An 18,832-nucleotide genomic window follows, 5' to 3' on the forward strand; every position below is an offset into this window, starting at 1 on the left:
GCCCAGGCTGCCACAGGATACGGTTCGAGGTACTGCGGCGCTGGCATGGGCGTGGGTCGACGAATAGCGTCTGCATAGCTGTATCCGTTCGGCTGGTACGATACTTCTGGAGCCAATGGACGACGCACAGCATCTGCATAGGTATACGAGTTTGGACGGTGCGGTGGAGCGGAATATTGCTGAGGAGAGGCAAACGCTTGTCGAAGTTCATGGCGAACTATTTCAGCGACGGAGGCTACCGTGGACTCCTGCTGCGGGGGCGCCTGTGACTGCAATGTGTATTTTTCGTTCTCCTTCGCGATCTCCTCACGCACGATCTGTCTAATCAGGTGGCGTAGAGCAAACTCGTCGTTTGCGGTAAGTGCGGCGGCGCCTGCAGCTGTGCCGGTGGCCGGGCGATCAGACTGTCGGTACCGTTGCTGTAGCGCACGCTCTATTGCGGTGGCCTCCCTGGTGAAGTCGTCCACTGTTGTCGGCGGATTGCGCACAAGACCAACAAATAGCTGCTCTTTGACGCCCCTCATGAGATGGGTTAGCTTTCGAGCCTCGGGCATGTTGGGGTCCGCGCGGTGGCACAGGCGCACCATATCCTCAGCAAACATGGCGACGCTTTCATGCAGCTGTTGGGTGCGTCCTTCAAGAAGGCGTTGTGCGTTTTCGCGTCGGTCCGCTTTACCGAAGGTGTCAAGAAACCGACGACAAAACTCCTGCCACGTCGTCAATATTGCCTCCCGGTTTGTAAACCACGTCATCGCGCCGTCATCAAGGGCGAAGTATACGTGAAAGAGCTTTCCATCGAGACTCCAGTAGTTCGATTTAGCTACCCATTCGAACTGCTCAAGCCAGTCTTGTGCATCTTCGTTCGGCCGGCCATGAAATGGTTCAGGAATGCGCATATTCTGGACCGTCACCTGTGCAGGACTCCTTGCCATTTCTTGAGTAGGGGTGGTTGTCGGAAGTGTTGCTCCCTTTAAAAGGCCAAATTCTGGTTCAAGACCTTGAAGGCGACGGCTTGAGCGGTGCACAGGCGTCTCCACGCGTGGCTGTCTCGTAGGGCTGGACTCGGGGCTTCTCACAGGGGTGCTGATCATGAGGTGGTAGTACCCAGCTCCTCCACCAGTGGTGATATGGTGACGATATGGTGCTGCCAGAACAGCAGGAACATCCTTTTATGAGAAGTCATATTTGCTCTTATTACAGGATGAGAGGGTGCCGCTGACGTCCTGCGTAGTCTACCCTGGCCCCAGCCTAGAGCAAGCCTACTTCCTGAACCTCCACATGGATAACCGAAAAATCTTCCGTGTCAGTAATGACGAAGAAGGAGTGACAGCACTGATGAGTTGATTTTTCTTATTTTCAACATTGTCTACGGCCGCAAGGCCTTTAACAACCACCGTGATTGAGCGGCTTTTTCTCGGCGTAAGTTTGGAGTTTATCAAAGAAGTTGTTCTGGCAGTACGACGCTGAAAATTTTAGTGTCACAATGCCTGAACAACTTTTTCTAGTGTGGTCATGGTAGATGAACAAATATTGTTATTTGTGTAAGTTATTTTGCTTAAATATAGCTGGACCATTCCATGCCAAACGTCCCAGCCACTTTGGCTACCACCTGAATTGTATTTGAAAAAAAAATGTGCTGACTTACTGGGTTGAAAACAGTGAACTGCTAGAATACTTCAGCGAGAAAAAAGTTTTGTTCATGTGGCTGGCTTATAACTTCCTGGCATAATGCCGTCTCTGTGCTGTTTGTGGAAAATTTTGTTTTAAAACTACCGCTTATTTTTTTCTAAAGCAAGTTTGGTCTACCTGTTAAGTAAATGTGCTTCTGTAAGGTATTTGAATCTCAATAATAATAGTGCAATTTTTTGCCACATTCGCTTCCAAGAATAAAGCCAAAATGTGTTATGTTTGCATTTTTTATTGCAATATTGCACTTTGTATGAATATCTGAGCAGTGAATACTTACTCCACAGAAGGTATATTTTAAGGAAAAAATATCTTTATACCTCTCAAGCTGCTGAATATACGAGAAAATATCACAAATTTCACAAAATCGTGATTTTTGTCCGTATTGAGATGCAATTTGCTCCATGTTGTGATACAATGAAAACTCATCATTATACCTAAACTGTAAGAAAATGAAATTCTTTATGTAATAAAAATCTTATCGCAAAAAGGACAGGAAAGAGCGTTGTCAACTGAATTTTATTGAAGGTGCTACGAGCGTTTTTATACTGAGCACAAGACCAGGGCTCATCTGCAACAACACATGTGTGACCATGACAAAATAATTTTAACCGAGAAAAGAATACTCTTTTTCGGAAAAGATAAGTGAAGGTGTACTGATGCATTGATCCTTGGCCTTCCTGATGAAGAGTTCTAAAATCTCTCATTATTCTGCTTGCTTTTTTTAAAAAACCGTGTTTTATGAAACCTAGGACTACACTTACATTCTTTACGGTTTTCGACCATGAGACTACTATAGCCCTTCTTAACATTTAAAGCATGCTGTCTTGCTTGATCATTGAAGCATTGCCCAGTTTGTCCTATGTTTACTTTCCCACGTGTTAGCGGTATCTTATACACATTAGATTGGTATTCAGTAAACCAATTTATTGACGAATGGTGCAAGATTGACTATTCCTGTTGCTGTAAGTACATGCACTTTTGAAAGCTTGCAAGGGGTGGAAAACAACAATGTCATATCTGCTGGCTCTTTTCCTAAAATTGTGAGACACCTTATGTACGTAGTACCGTGTGACATGCAAAGGTGATTGGTCATTCTCTTTTTCTTTTGGTCCTGTTTCCTTTAACTTTACTTTCTGCAGGAGGGTTTCGCAAACAAGTGTGATGATGCTGTTGGGGTATTGGCTGGTGCTATCAGCCCAGGAGTGCTAAGAATGTTCTGCTTTTTGATAGTGGGCATTCAAAATTAGTAGAAAGAGGAATTGATACCACATGTATTCAGGCCACCCTTCAGAAGTCATGTTAGCACAAGGGTGAGGTCAGGCTTAAAAACCAGATCAAAAAAGACTAAAAGATGCTGGGTATCCCAACAGTATTATCACACCCGTTTGCAAAACCCTCCTGCAGAAAGTAAAGAAGACAGGACCAACAAAAAACAATGACCAAAACCTTTGCATGTTATACCACATCACGTGTCTCACAATTAAAAAAATAGCCAGCAGATATGATATTAGCGTGTTGGTTTCCACCCCATGCAAGCTTTCAAAAGTGTGTGTACTTAACAGCAACAGGAATAGTCAATCTTGCCCCATTCTTCATGAGAATAGGTGTACCTAGTGCCAATTTAACGTTTGTAAAAGTATTTTTTATGAGGTAAACCAATGATCAGTGCATCACTACGCGTTCACTTATCCTTTCCGAGAGGGAGTATTCTTTTCACAGTTAAGATTATTTTGTAGTGCTCACACGTGTCGTTGCGCATGAACACGGTTGTTGTACTCCGTATAAAAGCGCTCGTAGCACATTCATTAAATTCAGTTGACAGTCGGTGCTCTTTCCTGTCCTTTCTGTCTCTTCCTAAAGTTGTCGCGCTGTGACTAGCACACAACCACGATGAACCAACTCTCCCAAATGAAGCTCTTGTTACGTGACACGTAGACCGTGTTTCGTATGGAAAGAAGGAGCGGTGCTTTTAAAATAAAATTTTTCACATACAACACCTAGACGGCATTCCAGGAAGTTCAAAAGGCAGCCACGTGACCAAATATTTTTCCTCTCATAAATATTCCAGAAGTTCACTAATTTCAATGCAGCATGAGTTTTTCGAATACATTTGAGATGGTTGCCAAAATTGCTGGGACATTTGGCATAAAGTGACCCAGCTGTGTCATTAGCCATAATTATGCATTACCTCTTTTGTTTTTTGTGTGTCCTGACTCAGTTTTGTGTTCGTTTTTAGCTTAGTGTGTTTCTGACCATTTTATTGGTTTCTTAATTATTCGCTAAAGTTATATGTGCGAAAACCCGTATATGTTTGCATGTACGTCATTTCTCATAACCAATTGTTATACATCCAGGAATACAAAGCTTAAACCACTGTGATTGTATAGATTTGAAAACACTATCCATATATATTTTTGTGTGCATCACTTCTTGGGAACGATTGTGTACATGAAGGCATATATAGTGAAATCATGGTGATTGTATATACTTGAAAAAATCATAAGTATATATTTGCCTGTATTTCATTCCTATTAACCGATTGTGTACATGAAGGAGTATTAAACTGGAAACCACTGGGATTGTAGATACTTGAAAGAATTATAGGGATATATTCGCGTGTATTTCATTTGTAGTCTCTATGTACTTGAAGCAGTATACTAAACTGAAACCAGTGTAATTGTATGTTGCAAATAATTGTCAATAAAGTGAAACTGAAAGAATATAATAAACATTTGAGGTGTTGCATGTGTAGTGTACGTATGCGTGAACGTATCTCTGGTGAAAAAGTTGTGTGGCAGAAGAAAAGTTTATGTCTTATTTGCCTTTTAAATAAACGCAATATGCAAGGGCAGCAAGGCTTCATTTTCTGTAAGGCGCATTATGCATATACTGTGAAGTATATATAGATCCAGCACAAGTTCATACATGATGGTACGCGTTTATATTTTTGCCCACACGCAATGAATGGAGCTCGATAGGTGGCGCACCATCGATAATCAGGACCACTTTCTTCAAGTAGTGTGTAATCAGTGCATGCTGATATCTATTAGTGCAGTCTAAAAGAATACTGCCACCCCTGCCATGGGCACTCAACACCCTTGTGCACCCTTCTCGCACCCTCCTCAGAGGGTGCTAAAAAAGTGATGGCCATCGAAGGCACCCTTCCTTAAGGGTGTTTTTGTAACACCCTACAGTTTTTTTGCATGTACACCCTATTCTAAGGGTGCATGGTAAAGCACGTTTTTTGGAAGGTGCTGAATTAACACCCTTAGGGTGTCGTTCACGGGACAAGCTCATTTACACCCTTCTGGGTGTAAAAATTTTTACTGTGTACTGCAGTCTGAAACAAGGCCTATCAGATTGGCCTCTGACCGAGACTAGGTAGACCCTCCATTCCTGTGATATATGAACAGGCACAATTCGTTTCTATATGAAAAACAAGGGGTGTAATTAGATGTGCGATCTTACATTGCCGTTCTCTGATAATAATTACGCGTTTAATAAATACTTTTTAACAAAAATTGTTTTATGCCGGGATCCACTGAGATTTCAGTGACGTATTTTTGTCACGAAAGTGACGTAGAAAAATTCACACGATCAAAAGAGAAAGAGAAATCCCTTCAACGGGATTCGAGCCATTGACCCCTGGGTCCACGATATAAGATGCCGGGGATCCTTTCCAATACGCCTGGGTCACTTTTTTTTCTTTAACTACCTGGCATATCAAGACATTCACAATTCACGTATTCGAGAAAATACAAGGGCATCACAAATTACCGCCACAAAATACAATGAAAAACCATCAGCTATGAACTTACAATTGATCCATACATTCGAATTCCTACAATGGTTCAATGCACACGATACACTTTGACACATCTTTTTGCTCTTTCAGCACTTCAAGACGCCGTAGTGGAGGGTTCCGGAAATTTCGGCCACCTGGGGTTAGTTAACGTGCACCCAAATCTTAGCACACGGGCCTACAGCATTGCCGCCTCCATCGAAAATGCAGCCGTCGTAGCCGGGATTCAATCCCGTGACCTGTGGGTCAGCAGCCGAGTCCCTCAGCCACTAGACCACCGCGGCAGGGCAGGAGATGAAGCTAGGCTTTCCTTAAAAACAGGCCGTAACCATGCAAACTGTAAGGGCCCACTTTGTTAGAAGTATGACGATGAGTACGCAATAAAATGTGACTGTAATAATCAAAATTACATTTAAGAAAACTAAGAAATTACTGGGAGGGGCATCGCTTATGCCATCTACAAGAGTACCGAAATAAGAATATTTAAGTCAAGAATTGATTTTGAATGCTTAAGAAAAGGTAGAGCTATCGATTTATAGATATATAGAAAACGTTGGCCAGCTTTGAACTTTGTTCGCGTCAGGGAGGTGTGTTTTTATCATGTTGCGGTGTGCGTGCGTGTGCGTACGTGCGTGTGTGTGCGTGTGTGTGTGTGCGTGTGTGTGCGTGTGTGTGTGTGTGAGTGCGTGTGTGTGTGTTTGGTCAGTTTTAGAGGTTACTTCTTTTCATAGACTCACAGACTGTATAGTGTCCATCGCCTCAGTGTTCTCAGTTTCCGTACCTCTCGTATGTTTGCAATTCCTTTTTTGCTAAATTATACAGGAAGCAATTAGCTCAACCCTTAAGTCATCGATGAATTTGATGGATGGTCCTCCGAGGATGGTGAAGAGTTGTTCTCGGTGGCCACGCTTTCTTCGTTTGTCGTGCACCGTTTTGCAGCATTATGCACAGTAAAAAATTTTACACCCAGAAGGGTATAAATGAGCTTGTCCCGTGAACGACACCCTACGTGTGTTAATTCAGCACCTTCCAAAAAGGGTGCTTTTTGATGCACCCTTAGAATAGGGTGTACATGTAAAAAAACTGTAGGGTGTTACAAAAACACCCTTAAGGAAGGGTGCCTTCGATGTCCATCACTTTTTTAGCACCCTCTGAGGAGGGTGCGAGAAGGGTGCACAAGGGTGGTGAGTGCCCATGGCAGGGGTGCCAGTATTCTTTTAGACTGCACTAATAGATATCAGCATGCGCTGATTACACACTACTTGAAGAAAGTGGTCCTGATTATCAATGGTGCGCCAACTGTCGAGCTCCATTCATTGCGTCTGGGCAAAAATATAAACGCGTACTATCGTGTATGAACTTGTGCTGGATCTATATATACTTCACAGTATATGCATAATGCGCGTTACAGAAAATGAAGCCTTGCTGCCCTTGCATATTGCGTTTATTTAATAGGCAAATAAAACATAAACTTTTCTTCTGCCACACAACTTTTTCACCAGATATACGTTCACGTATACGTACACTACACATGCAACACCTCAAATGTTTATTATATTTATTCAGTTTCACTTCATTGACAATTCTTTGCAACATACAATTACACAGGTTTCAGTTTAGTATACTGTTTCAAGTACATAGAGACTACAAATGAAATATACGCTAATGTATCCCTATAATTCTTTCAAGTATCTACAATCCCAGTGGTTTCCAGTTTAATACTCCTTCATGTGCACAATCGGTTAATAGGAATGAAATACAGGCAAATATGTACTTATGATTCTTTCAAATATATGCAATCACCATGATTTCACTATATACGCCTTCATGTACACAATCGTTCACAAGAAGTGATGCACACAAAAATATATATGGATAGTGTTTTCAAATGTATACAATCACAGTGGATTGAGCTTTGTATTCCTGGATGTATAACAATTGGTTATGAGATATGATGTACATGCAAACATATACGGGTTTTCGCACATATAACTTTAGCGAATACTTAAGAAACCAATACAATGATCAGAAACACAATAAGCTAAAAACGAACACAAAACTGAGTCAAAACACACAAAAAAACAAAGGTAATGCATAATTCTGGCTAATGACACAGCTGGGTCACTTTATGCCAAATGTCCCAGCCATTTTGGCAACCATTTCATAGTATTCGAAAAACTCGTGCTGAATTGAAAATAGTGAACTTCTGGAATATTTAGGAGAGGAAAAATATTTGGTCACGTGGCTGCCCTCTGAACTTCCTGGAATGCCGTCTAGGTGTTGTATGTGAAAAATTTTATTTTAAAAGCACCGCTCTTTCTTTCCATACGAAACTCGGTCTACGTGTTACGTAACAAGAGCTTAATTTGGGAGAGTTGGTTCATCGTGGTTGTGTGCTAGTCACAGCGCGACAACTTTACGAAGAGACAGAAAGGACAGGAAAGAGCACCGACTGTCAACTGAATTTAATGAATGTGCTACGAGCGCTTTTATACGGAGTACAAGAACCGTGTTCATGCGCGACGACACGTGTGAGCACTACAAAATAATCTTAACTGTGAAAAGAATACTCCCTCTCGGAAAGGATAAGTGAACGTGTAGTGATGCACTGATCATTGGTTTACCTGATAAAAAATCCTTCTACCAACGTTAAATTGGCATTAAGTAAACCTATTCTCGTGACGAATGGGGCAAGATTGACTATTCCTGTTGCTGTTTAGTACACACACTTTGAAAGCTTGCAAGGGGTGGAAAACAACACGCTAATATCATATCTGCTGGCTATTTTTTTAATTGTGAGACACATGATGTGGTATAACATGCAAAGGTTTTGGTCATTGTTTTTTGTTGGTCCTGTCTTCTTTAACTTTACTTTCTGCAGGAGGGTTTTGCAAATGGGTGTGATGATTCTGTTGGGATACCAAGCATCTTTTAGTCTTTTTTGATCTGGTTTTTAAGCCTGACCTCACCCTTGTGCTAACATGACTTCTGAAGGGTGGCCTGAGTACATGTGGTATCAATTCCTCTTTCTACTAATTTTGAATGCCCACTATGAAAAGGCAGAACATTCTTAGCACTCCTGGGCTGATAGCACCAGCCAATACCCCAACAGCATCATCACACTTGTTTGCGAAACCCTCCTGCAGAAACTAAAGTTAAAGGAAACAGGACCAAAAGAAAAAGAGAATGACCAATCACCTTTGCATGTCACACGATACTACGTACATAAGGTGTCTCACAATTTTAGGAAAAGAGCCAGCAGATATGACATTGTTGTTTTCTACCCCTTGCAAGCTTTCAAAAGTGCATGTACTTACAGCAACAGGAATAGTCAATTTTGCACCATTCGTCGCTAGAATAGGTTTACTGAATGCCAATCTAATGTGTATGAGATACCGCTAACACGTGGAAAAGTAAACATAGGACAAACTGGGCAATGCTTCAATGATCAAGCAAGACAGCATGCTTTAAATGTTAAGAAGGGCTATAGTAGTCTCATGGCCGGGCACCGTAAAGAATGTAAGTGTAGTCCTAGGTTTCATAAAACACGGTTTTTGAAAAAAAGCAAGCAGAAAATTGAGAGATTTTAGAACTCTTTATTAGGAAGGCCAAGGATCAATGCATCAGTACACCTTCACTTATCTTTTCCGAAAAAGAGTATTCTTTTCTCGGTTAAATTTATTTTGTCATGGTCACACATGTGTTGTTGCAGATGAGCCCTGGTCTTGTGCTCAGTATAAAAACGCTCGTAGCACCTTCAATAAAATTCAGTTGACAGCGCTCTTTCCTGTCCTTTTTGCGACACGATTTTTATTACAGAAAAAATTTCATTTTCTTACAATTTAGGTATAATGATGAGTTTTCATTGTATCACTACATGGAGCAAATTGCATCTCAATACGGACAAAAATCACAATTTTGTGAAATTCGTGATATTTTCTCGTATATTTCAGCAGCTTGAGAAGTCTAAAAATATTTTTTCCTCATAATATACCTTCTGTGGAGTAAGTATTCACTGCTCAGATATTCATACAAAGTGCAATATTGCAATAAAAATGGAAACATAACACATTTTGGCTTTATTCTTGGAAGCGATTGTGGCAAAAAAATTGCACTATTATTATTGAGCTTCAAATACCTTACAGAAGCACATTTACTTAACAGGTAGACCGAATTTGCTTTAGAAAAAATAAGCGGTAGCTTTAAAACGAAATTATCCACAAACAGCACACAGACGGCATTATGCCAGGAAGTTATAAGCCAGCCACATGAACACAACTTTTTTTCTCGCTGAAGTATTCTAGCAGTTCACTGTTTTACACGCAGTAAGCCAGCACTTTTTTTTTCAAATACAATTCAGATGGTCGCCAAAGTGGCTGGGACGTCTGGCATGAAATGGTCCAGCTATATTTAAGCAAAATAACTTACACAAATAACAATGTTTGTTCATCTACCATGACCACACTAGAAAAAGTTGTTCAGGCATTGTGACACTAAAATTTTCAGCGCCGTACTGCCTGAACAACTTCTTTGATAAACTCCAAACTCACGCCGAGAAAAAGCCGCTAAATCACGGTGGATGTTAAAGGCCTTGCGGCCGTAGACAATGTTGAAAATAAAAAAATCAACTCATCAGTGCTGTCACTCCTTCTTCGTCATTACTGACACAGAAGATTTTTCGGTTATCCATGTGGAGGTTCAGGAAGTAGGCTTGCTCTAGGCTGGGGCCGGGGGGTAGACTACGCAGGACGTCAGCGGCACCCTCCCATCCTGTAATAAGAGCAAATATGACTTCTCATAAAAGGATGTTCGTGCTGTTCTGGCAGCACCATATATAAAGAATGTGTAGTGTGTATCCTTCGAAATGGCGTGTAATTGACATTACACTGAACTCGAAGCATACAACCCATACATTCCAATAATTTCGTATGATAAAGATAAGAGTTTTCCAGCATACAGCAATTTCCCGAAATGAGGTGAAGTGTAAGACTACAGCTCAAAAATGGCACTTACGAAAGCCTGAACTCACCTAAGAATCAAATTCCTTCTAGGGTAGTGAGCCAGTGTGAAAAACAATTCCTAAAGTACAACGTTCAGAACATATAACAATTATCAAAATGCACAAGAAACTTACCTCTTCATGTACAAACAGTGAAGACATCTCTGCTTTCTCTTTTACATGAGAACAAATGATCTTGGGCGTGGCACTAGCGAAGAGGTCTGCAAAAAAAAAGTAAAAGATTTACTGACTTTAATCACGCCTCTAACAATCTGAGGAATTGTTACAAGTCACCAATCAGTGCAATTCTGACTGCCTCTATAAGGGCATCAATAATGAACAATTTTCTCGTTCTTTCTACTCTCACAAGACGCTCCGTCAATGGAATCTAATCCAAATTTGACGCTGTGCTTCCTATTTGCCTGCTTTCTAGACGTAGGGCTGCGAACATGTGTTTTGTGCACCTAATCTAGCACAGAAATTCGTCATCTATAATTCAATCATCTTAATTCATTGTAATTTGATAAAAGATGTGATAGCTCGTCCAGTTTTTAAAGAGTTGCGGGCCTGCAATAAGCACTGCCTAGCACGTATGAAAGTATTTCTTTAAAAAAATTTTTTTCAGAGCTTGCTTTCAGAAAAAGCGTCTGGCATATTTCGACAACCAAGCCCATCCTCTGATGGCAATCAGGGGCACGCTATTAGCGATTATTGACCACGGGATTTACAAACGTAACCCGTGCCTAAATACTCAGTTAAACACAATCACGCAAGTAAGAGCGCTCGAACGACACCAACGCGCGCGGACGCCGACTACGTTGCAGCAGCCATGGCTTATGCTAGAGCTACAGCACATAGCTCCAACAGTCACGTATATTCTCTCGATTCTGTTGTAACGCCGAACATTATCGCAGATGAAAGCGAAGCACAAAAACAGCAAACAGAAACGAGGGAAAACAACGCACGGCGATGGCCACAACAACGCGCCTTTGGAAGTCTGCTAGATCTTTCCCTGTTGCTGATGGCACTTGTCCTAAATAGCTTAAAAGACCGAGGCGCACGTGCTGGGAGCATCGCGGCATATCAGCACCTCCAACTATACCGTCTTTAAGCAAAACAAAAGCCATTTCGTACAGCGCGCCTCTGTACATAATTTTTGCTTTTTCTTTCTTTTTTTACGCTTACACCTACAGAAGCACGTTGCACATTTGAGTATTAATAGAAATGTTCTTACGATGTAGCCCAAAGCACATCTTGAAACAATATCAATCACTTTCAATCACTTTGTGCAGTGTAGAGACAATGTGCGATCAGCAACTAATCCCGCCCTTGTTAAGTGATCACATCACTCACTGTATGAGTGATGCAGGCACTTACACAACATCGCGCATAGCAGTGTGAACTCGTTAAGTCACACGTTTAATCGGGCATCTGCAACAGGCCCACGAACGCATGCTGTTGTAAATGGCTGGCAGCCTACTTCGGCAGAGCTGCTGCAGGCGCCCAGCTAGCGCTGTATGATTACTACCTACGAAAACAGTACACTCACCGTTAACAGGCCCACGTTGTCCGTGTCCGCCACTCCATGAATATTCCTTAATCCGAGCGTCACTTCGAACACGGTGTCATGCGTGACCACCATTGAATATGCGCCTGTTCGCTAGAACACACACAGCGGCCAAGACCCCAGACCAACGCAACGCATTTGAAAGACGATGAGACAGAGAGAGCGACGTTGAGATAGAGAAGGAGGAGGCACTGGCGGCGCCGCAGCTGTCGACGCTGGTGTTCGGTGACGCAACTATTCGCTTATCTACGCCGCCATTGTGGGAGCAACGCTGGCCGTGGTGAGCGGGGTGGGGGGGGGGGAAGGAGCTTGAAACCCGCCAGGACGGCGCCGAAAGGCAAACGCTATGGCGCATACGGCGGACGGCCGTTCGTCGCGGAATGACTCCTTGTAAATGGCAACTCTCCTTCCAGCCAGTCGCACAGCGACGCAGGTTATTTACCAGCCTCGGGTTCTTTGAGTATTTTGACGGAACGCGATTGCAGTGGGCGAAAAATAGTGAAGCAAAACTTGCGGAAAACAAAGTGCACCATGGAATGGCCAGAAACAATAACTATTTCGTCCTCGGTGGCATTAGCGGGAGAGCATCGCTACACCTTTTTCCAGAGGAATTTCTTTTTGCATTGTCTGTGTCTGGCACTTCCGCGTATGGTGCCGCAAACACTGAATGCGTAGTCGAAGCTGGAACAAATTAATCCACAGTCGCGGATGTTTAGAAGGCTTGTCACGCACCACGAAACGTGCCGAGGTTGTTATAACAAACTTTTTGCTGACCACATGATCAGCACATAAATCCACATGGTTGCCCAATGAGCTAGCTAAGCACCTGTAGCAAAGGCAGGGCACGTTCTTGTTAAACGTTGTTAATATAAACGATGGTTGTGCATAAGTGCAGTGACAGCTTTCCGTGGGAATTGTTCATAACCCACGTTTTCGAGCGTAGAAGCACCACAGCATACCTAATCAGCTACCACAGCAAGTTCGTAAGCAACGATCAGGTACGAAAATGTGCAGCTGTTTTCCATGTACTGAATAGTCCGTGTACAGTGCGTTGACCACCGCCATTCCTTAAGCCACCTCCCATATAGACTCCCAGTCTGAACAGGTGTGGGACCTTAAACAATAAGAAGCAGTGCCTCCCCCCCCCCGCACACACACACACACGAAATTCGAGGGTGCACGGGCTGATACACACGCATACTTATTCACAGGCGCACACACATACCGTATACACACATACGGCCACACACACACGCGACCGTAAACGCACGCATGCATGGGCGTACACATGCGCACCGGCACGCTTAACACAAGCACGGACTCGCACATACACGCGCACGCACACATGCACGGTTGTACACACAATCGCGCTTACACGCACACACACCCATACTCGGGCGAACATTATTTGTGTGTATATAATCCATAGCAAACATGCAGCTTATAACCAACGCTAAGGAAAGCTTTCGTAACATGGATTGCAGTTAATTGCCATTATAGATGAAACGCGACTTGCTTCTGCTGACATTCTGCTGTATTCGGAGAGCACCTTCACACATTCTAAGTCAATTAGGCCGTCTTTTAACGCAAGGTCCACATATTCGTGCAGTAGCTGCGCTGCTCGGCCGCCAATCCGAAGGTCGCGGGTTCGATGCCGGCCGTGGCAGTCGAATTAAGGCGGAGGCGAAAAGGTAGAAGCCTTTGCACTGTGCGATATGAGCGCTCATTAAAGAACACCAAATGGTGAAAATCTCTGCAGCTTTCCACTACGACGACCCTCATAATCATATCGAGGTTTTTGAGACGTAAAATCCCATATATATAATTATGTGTTCTTCTTATGCTGCATATTCCATCTGATGAATCGGCACCTACACCCTTCTCAGGCACAAAAGCACCCTTAGAGCCTATTTTAGGGTGCTATTGAGGCAAGCACCCAAACAAAGGGGTGCTTTTTTTCAGTCGACCATTTATGGGTGTTAAAGGGTGTTGCAAAAGGTGATTTCTCGTAAAAGCACCCTTTTTACACCCTTTTGGGTGCAAAATTTTTTACTGTGTGGGGTTCATTTGAAGCGCTGCGCTTCAAACTTCAGTGCTGTTGATTTAATTTGATCTGTCTTATTGTGTTTTGTTCGTGGTGGCTTTTTTGCGTGTTTGTTTATTTTGTCTTCTTTTCTCAAATGCTTGGTAATCATCCAGAATTGCCAGCCTATTTTGAATAAATAAAGAACTCAAGTGTTTCCTTTATTTCATCTGCTAAAGCTCCGTGGAAAAAATACACAATACCTCAGCAGTGCTAGCATAAGAGAGACTTTCTTCGTCTTACCAATGCGTGAAACTATCAGCATACAATAAATAGGTAGTGGAGCAAACACCTTAAAAACGTCCTGGTCCACCTTACTGAAATTCTGTCCAGACGGAGCAAATACATTCGTAAAATACTCCGTAGGTACCACACAAAAGCTCGGGATAGCCAGAGTGAAGAACCTGCGAAAAATGCTCTGGACGTGCCACGTAATCACTCCGACCAGCTGAAGGAAAATGCCAGTAAGAATTTTTTCGTCAGCGCCACGCAATTGCTCCGGCTGGCCAAAGTGAAATATCTTTTAAAAGCACTTCGGTTGCACCACTCAATTCTTCTAGCGAGTCGGAGCACAAATTTTGCTCCGGACGTCCGGAGCGAATATTGCTCCTAATACGAGGGTCACTAGAGGAGAAGCGTTTTACTCCGACCTCGCAGTAATTTTTTATTACAGTGTATACTATATTTCAAAAAATACTCGCGTGTGTGGAAATGACTTGAGGCCTTTTCAATCTTGCATGGAAACTTTTTTTGTAAGACGTGTATTCTGTGTAGATTTCCTTGAGTAGTGGTGCCCCAAAACTATATGGTAGTAATTAAGTCTAGACTGAAACGAACTGTTGAGCTTCCCCGCAGTGGTCTAGTGGCTAAGGTATACTCGGCTGCCGACCTGCAGGTCGCGGGATCAAATCCCGACTGCGGCGGCTGCATTTCCTATAGAGGCAGAAATGCTGTAGGCCTGTGTGCTCAGATTTGGGTGCTCGTCAAAGAACCCCAGGTGGTCGAAATTTATAGAGCCCTCTTCTACTGCGTCTCTCATATACATATCGTGGTTTTGGGAAGTTAAACCTCACATATCATATAAAGAAACTAATGAAAATTAGCGTCATAAGTGTCTCTGGCAGTACATGATGATTGCGGTAAACAATACCAATCATTTGAGATAGCTTTGATAAAAGGCAATTGACATGTGCATATCAGCATCATGGTTCCTGAAAGACGACGCCTAATGTTTTAAAACTGGATACGAGGGCGATGGAAGAAGAGTTCAGTGTTATATTTTTATTAACCGTAATCATTTTTGCTTTTACTGCAAAATAACATTGTTTTGCTTTACTTGTTCTTAATTTGAAACTGTTTTGACGTGCCCATTAGTCTAACTTTTGTAAGGTTAAGTTGGCTTCATCTATTATTTCATCAACTGAATTTCCTATTAAACATTTGCTAGTATCATCAGCCTGAAATAAATATTTTGCCTGAATGTTTATGTTAATACATCTATATTATAGAGAATAATAACTTTAAAAGGATGATATCTCACAAGGATGCTGCCTTGTGAAGGAAAGTTATGAACCATCTCCCTGAAGGGAATCCTGAGGGGATGCGAAGCAACAGCGGTGCGTACGGCGTTCCTTCATTGTTCATTTGCACTTTCCTGGTACGCACCGCTGCTGCTTCGCATCCCCTCAGGATTTCCTTCAGGGAGATGGTTCATAACTTTCCTTCACAAGGCAGCATCCTTGTGAGGCATGCTGCATTGAATTTTAAAAGCGGTCTGTTCTAAACGCTGAGAATGCACGAGGGGTGCAAATATTCAAAAAGATCACAGCATATCCACGGAGTGAATGATGATGGGTGGGGCGAAGCATCTATCAGTCAGTCCTTGCTTCCATCTGTCCATGCGTCCGTCCACATGTCTGCCCGAACATCCGTTTGTTCGACCATCCGCGCGTCCGTCCATTCATGCGTCCATCCATCCGTCCATAGTCCGTCTGTCGGTCCATCCGTCCGTCCGTGAGGCTGTCTGTCTGTCTGTCTGTCTGTGTGTCTGTCTGTCTGTGCGTTCGTTCATCCGTCCATCCATCTGTCCGTCCGTGCATCTGTCTGTCTCTCTATCTTTCCATCCTTGCGTCTGCCTGTCTGTCTGTGCGTGCTTGCATCCATACGTGCGTCCGTCAGTCCATCTAGTTATCACTCCAAGTGGCACCATCTTGCATATTTTCCTCATATATTCATCATATACAAGTACCGCCATACAGCGAGTATTCCAAGGACCATACGAGAGATGGCTACCTACTACTACTACTACTCCTTCTACATACATCGTGGAAGCACGACCTACGGCTTAAAGAGCTTCGTCCGTAAAAACAAAGGCCTGCCAACTAAAGTGAAAGAGAGTCACTGTGTCAAAATGCAGCAGTGAAAGTATTTATCTCTAAACCCTATGCTACCAAGAACACTGTTTCGACAGCAGAGTGCCGTCGCTGGCATTCAGTCAAATATCGCTATCAACGTTAAACAAGGTTATACAGAACTTGCAGTAAGCGCATGCCATTCTCAGATGTTAAATGATGGAATACTGGCACGCATATTTCTTTTTTTGCGTAAAAAGTTATTTTCCCAGCGTTCTGCTCACTCAACTTCGCTTGCTTTCTGTTATAATTGATTTGCACTTTTTGTTAATCTACGTTTTGTTCACGCAACTGTTTCTTTTAGGGGCGAAGCTCCTTAAAGCGGCAACCGTTCGTCCCCCGTAGTTTGTCACAAGTATAACATTTTGACCTTCAAGGTGGTGCCGGTGAGAGACTTCTTCTGTGCGTTGTTGAACAATAAAAAATAGTGCTAAATGTACATGTCAATGGCTGCTAATGGGGAATGAGAGACAGGAGCATTCGGCTTTTAGTTAACGCGCAGGCTGCGATCACCATTAGCAGCCATTGGCATGTACATTGAGCACTATCTGACAAGAAAGGGTTGCTACGTTATACTCGCTGGGTGTAACCTCCTTAGCTTTAGAAAGGTTTAGCGAGCGTTGGGCCGCAGTGCCATTGGATTGGATCAACTTTTATTTGGTCCTCCAAAACACAGATCACTGTGTTGCGGGCAGCTCCCACGTGGGGACTGAGATGCCAAGCTCCTCAGCCGCCTCGCGGGCTTGGTGGACAGCCCAGAGCTGATCTGCCAAGGACGAGCTGCGGATTGCCGCCTCACATCAGGCAGAGGTGATGTTCGATAAATGAGCGAATTTGGTGCACTGTCAGAGCATGTGTTCTAATGAAGCTATTTCCCCACAATGTGGACAAAGATTACTTGGGTATAGGTCAGGGTACATGATGTGTAACATTTTCAAAGTAGGATACATCCGCGTTTGCAAAAGCCCTAATGTAAGTAGCCGCAGTGCCTTGAATACAATGAACTTGTATATACCTTGAATGAACTCGAGGTGGTTAAAAATGGGAAGTAGATACGAAGCGCAAGCCGTAAGAAAGTAAAAGCCGAATTCTCCGCCTTCATTTCCCATTAGCAGCCATTGGCGTGTACATTGAGCACTATCTGACTGAAAATGTTTGCTACGTCATACTCGCTGGGCGTAACCTCCTTGGTTTTCGAAAGGTTTAGCGAGCGTTCGGCCGCAGTGCCATGAATACAGTGAACTAGTATATACCATGAACTCGAGGTGGTTAAAGGTGGGAAGTGGACCCGAAGCGCAAGCCATAAGAAAGTGTGCGTGTGCCACCTCTCGTTTAGTCCTTGGAATGTCCGCTGGATGGCGGTGCTTCTTTATGGGGAATATATTGCCACGTTCCATTTCCCAAGTTTTTGTTGTCGTCCCGGAACACCACACGATTCTCAGCGCAAACCGCGCCTGCAGTTTCGAGAGGGTTCCGGACTGTAGTAGATCATTTCGATAAGATCACGCCCACTGTGCGAATGGTACAAATTGTTCTGGAACGTACGCCGCCGCCAGCGATAGCGCTAGAACATTCGACGGCGGGAGTATAAATGCCGACGCGCTTCGCCGCTTGTCAGTTGTTGATCGAAGGCCGACGCTCCGTTCGCCGCTATCAGTCTGAGACTGCTATCTGTGCTAGACTGCTGCTGTAATTGGACTTTCTGTTTACCGGGCACAGGTTCGCCCAAATAAACAGTTAAATCCCAACAAGAAGTCTCCTGTCTTCGGCCACGTCACGACCCCGTGACATTTGGTGGAGGTGCTGCTTCGTTCATGTACCGGACGCCCCCGTCAAGCCGTGAACCCAGCCCACGTCGCGGAGAAGACACCGACGCCAACCAGGAGCAGCGAACAAGCCGCCGGCAGCAAGGGCTACCACCGGAGTACGGGCTTCTACACGAGAAGCCGCGGAAGACCAAGGCCATGACCGCGACTGCAGCGACAATGACAACCGCAGCGTCCCAGCCCACGATGGTCATGCATCAACCCAGGGAACCACCAATTTTCCATGGGTCATCGTTCGAAGACCCGGAGTCCTGGCTAGAGACATACGACCGTGTGGCCGCCCTCAACCACTGGGACCATGACGAAAAGCTGCGTCGTGTGTTCTTCTATTTAGAGGACACCGCAAGGACCTGGCTCGAAAATCGGGAGTCCACGCTCCGAACGTGGGATGTTTTCTGCGGCGCATTCCTGCAAACGTTCGCGAGCGTCGCTCGAAAAGAGAGGGCCGCTGCTTT

General features: G+C 43.8%; 1 protein-coding gene and 1 long non-coding RNA gene across 4 annotated transcripts in view; both read right to left on the reverse strand.

Annotated features, from left to right (window-relative positions):
- The window catches only part of LOC142817886 (relaxin receptor 1-like), a 258,818-nt gene that overhangs the window by 41,266 nt on the left and 198,720 nt on the right, over nt 1–18,832 (reverse strand). The window lies entirely within an intron of this gene.
- LOC142817336 (uncharacterized) lies at nt 10,162–12,285 on the reverse strand. Its single transcript, XR_012895178.1, has 3 exons — nt 12,040–12,285; nt 10,626–10,711; nt 10,162–10,261 (listed from the first exon to the last, which is right to left on the reverse strand). It is a non-coding gene; the product is annotated as an uncharacterized LOC142817336 (long non-coding RNA).

This window comes from Rhipicephalus microplus, chromosome 5 (genome assembly GCF_043290135.1).
Source record: "Rhipicephalus microplus isolate Deutch F79 chromosome 5, USDA_Rmic, whole genome shotgun sequence".
In the NCBI taxonomy this organism is placed as follows: Eukaryota; Metazoa; Arthropoda; class Arachnida; order Ixodida; family Ixodidae; genus Rhipicephalus; species Rhipicephalus microplus.